The 2,500-nt window shown below is 33.6% G+C and overlaps 1 protein-coding gene across 1 annotated transcript in view; it reads right to left on the minus strand.

Annotated features, from left to right (window-relative positions):
- The window catches only part of LOC122265135 (glucose dehydrogenase [FAD, quinone]), a gene marked incomplete at its 5' end in the record, with an annotated part of 19,442 nt that overhangs the window by 5,884 nt on the left and 11,058 nt on the right, over positions 1 to 2,500 (minus strand).

Below are 2,500 nucleotides of genomic sequence, written 5' to 3' on the forward strand. Positions count from 1 at the left end.
CTCTCTCTCTCTCTCTCTCTCTCAGTGTGTGTGTGCGTGTGCTTGCGTGTGTGTGTGTGTGTGTGTGTGTGTGTGTGTGTGTGTGTGTGTTTATGCGTGTGCGTGTGCATGTGTGTTTCTCTCACACACACATACCGCCCATTCCCCTCCCTCCACCCAGGGCCAAAGAAAGCACCGCAATACATAATGTAAAACTGCTATACCGCTAACGGACTGCCATAACCGGTTCACCTTTGCAATGCAGATCGAAAGCTGCAATCGAAAGTGGTTTTTAGTGCAACGGCAAAGTGAAAATAGGAACTGGTTGACTTCATACCTGCCCTAGATTGGAAGTTAATTGTATGGATAACTAGATGACAGGATGGTGATCACTTGTTTCATGTTCTTTGGGAGATAAAGTTACATGGATGGTTATGGTATGTGGCATGTGCTATGCGGGTGAGTGTGAGTGTGATTGTGTGCGTATGTATATGGGTGTGGGTTTGTGTGTGAGTGGTATGTGTGTAGCTATGTGTATGTTTGTGTAAGTGTAAGTGTGTTTGTGTGTGTGTGTTTTTCGCGTAAATGGATATGTGTATGTGTTTCTGACAATAGAAAAACACTACAAAAAACAACAACTAATATTCTAAAATATTCGCCCTATCACTCAAACTTTCTTTAATAAACCGCAATAATCATATTTCAAAATTCTCCGTCTAAATTTAGAAAAGAGTTGAAAATGACAATCTTGACGTGACAGATTTATGATACTTCTCACTCTCTCCGATTGAATAAAAAACATAATCGTTTTATTGCTCATTATTATGCATATGACGTCACGACCGACATGTTAATTTTTTCCTCGCATTTATGATAGTACTAAGCGTTCTTTTTTATTGATAGAGAATTAAAAAATATAAAATATCGTCTGCCAATAACGTACCTGTCACACTGATGATATAATGTATATCTATATTACATACTACATCATTTTCATCATATATTAACCTATGATGCACGAGTACACCGTAATGCTTCAATAAACGACAAGAATAATTCACTAACGAAATAAAACGTAACTGTTTCCGTCCCGATGTTTTATTTCCTGAATGAACTTAATAGATTCAGGGCGATTATATTAAACTTTCCATTTTTTGCAACATTCTATTTGCAATTGAAATAACGTATTGGTACCTGCATTAGTAATAATAGCCTTTTGCTGTGATTGCTTGAATTTTCGATCCTTTGGTCCGTAAGGTTAGAATAGTATCATAAATTCGTTTTATCTTATTTATAGTTTTAAATTTGATGCATTCTTGTTATGCCAAGCACTTTCAGATTAGGGTAATGTATATAGCATTGAATGAAGCAATTCACACACGCACACACACGCACGCACACACACACACACACACACACACACACACACACACACACACACACACACACACACACACACACCATAAAACTCCCATGCTTCCCTGCTGTACCTGGTAACCAAATGTAAGCATAATGCACAGCAGCATATTTATATAAACACATAAAGCAACACATAACCGGCATAGAAGCTGCAATCTGTTCCTCTACTCTGTGGAAAAAAATTGGGCATTAATATGGCATATCTTCAGGCCAACAGGAACAGCTGATGTGATGTATGTATTTTTTTTTTTTTTTAATAGTAGAAGTTTAACTTTGGAACTTAAATATTTGGATAATCTATTTATAGTTAGTTTTTTTTTTAAACTGTGCCTGTTGTCTGTTGATATGGAATTCATGTTAACAAATAAGCATAAATGAAAATATATATATATTTTTTTTTTGAGATTTCTGACAACGGCCAGCTGTGCAGTGTACTAAATATATATACATATAATTGTTGGTATTATATACAATATTTCCTTGTAGTATGGACGTGTGCTGTCAGATATGAAAATTCTAAGACATGCATATTCAATTCTGCAAAGAAATGGTTTATCACTAATATTTACAAAAAAAGATATTTAGACATGTAAATCTTAACTGGTCTATTAAATTTTCTAAGCATCAAAATAATATTTCTGTACATTATCCGATTATTGTGAAATCAAGATAATCAAAACAAAAACAAAAATTTTAATGACCAGTTAACAAAGACACGTTAAAGAACACAATAACATCTTTGAAAAGCGAACAAACAAAAAAAGGAATTCCTCAGTTAGGACGAATTCCCAAATTATTATGATGAGCGATTTTCTGCTACATTATTGCTTGGTAATTAGTTGAAGCAGCCTTATCTATTAGTTAGGTTAAGCAGCGTTAGTAATTGCTTCTATGATTAGCTACTTGCCATGCACGAACAAACAGTCATGCTAAAACAGGGTCACGTAGCGGTTAACTTTCGGATTCAGCTTTCTTGCATTCATCATTGGTTATCTTATATGTATATATATATATAATATATATATATATACTATATATATATATTATATATATATATTATATATATATATATATATATATATATATATAAATATATATATAT

Source organism: Penaeus japonicus, unplaced genomic scaffold, assembly GCF_977035675.1.
Source record: "Penaeus japonicus unplaced genomic scaffold, GWHDUDI00000001_assembly GWHDUDI00000024, whole genome shotgun sequence".
In the NCBI taxonomy this organism is placed as follows: Eukaryota; Metazoa; Arthropoda; class Malacostraca; order Decapoda; family Penaeidae; genus Penaeus; species Penaeus japonicus.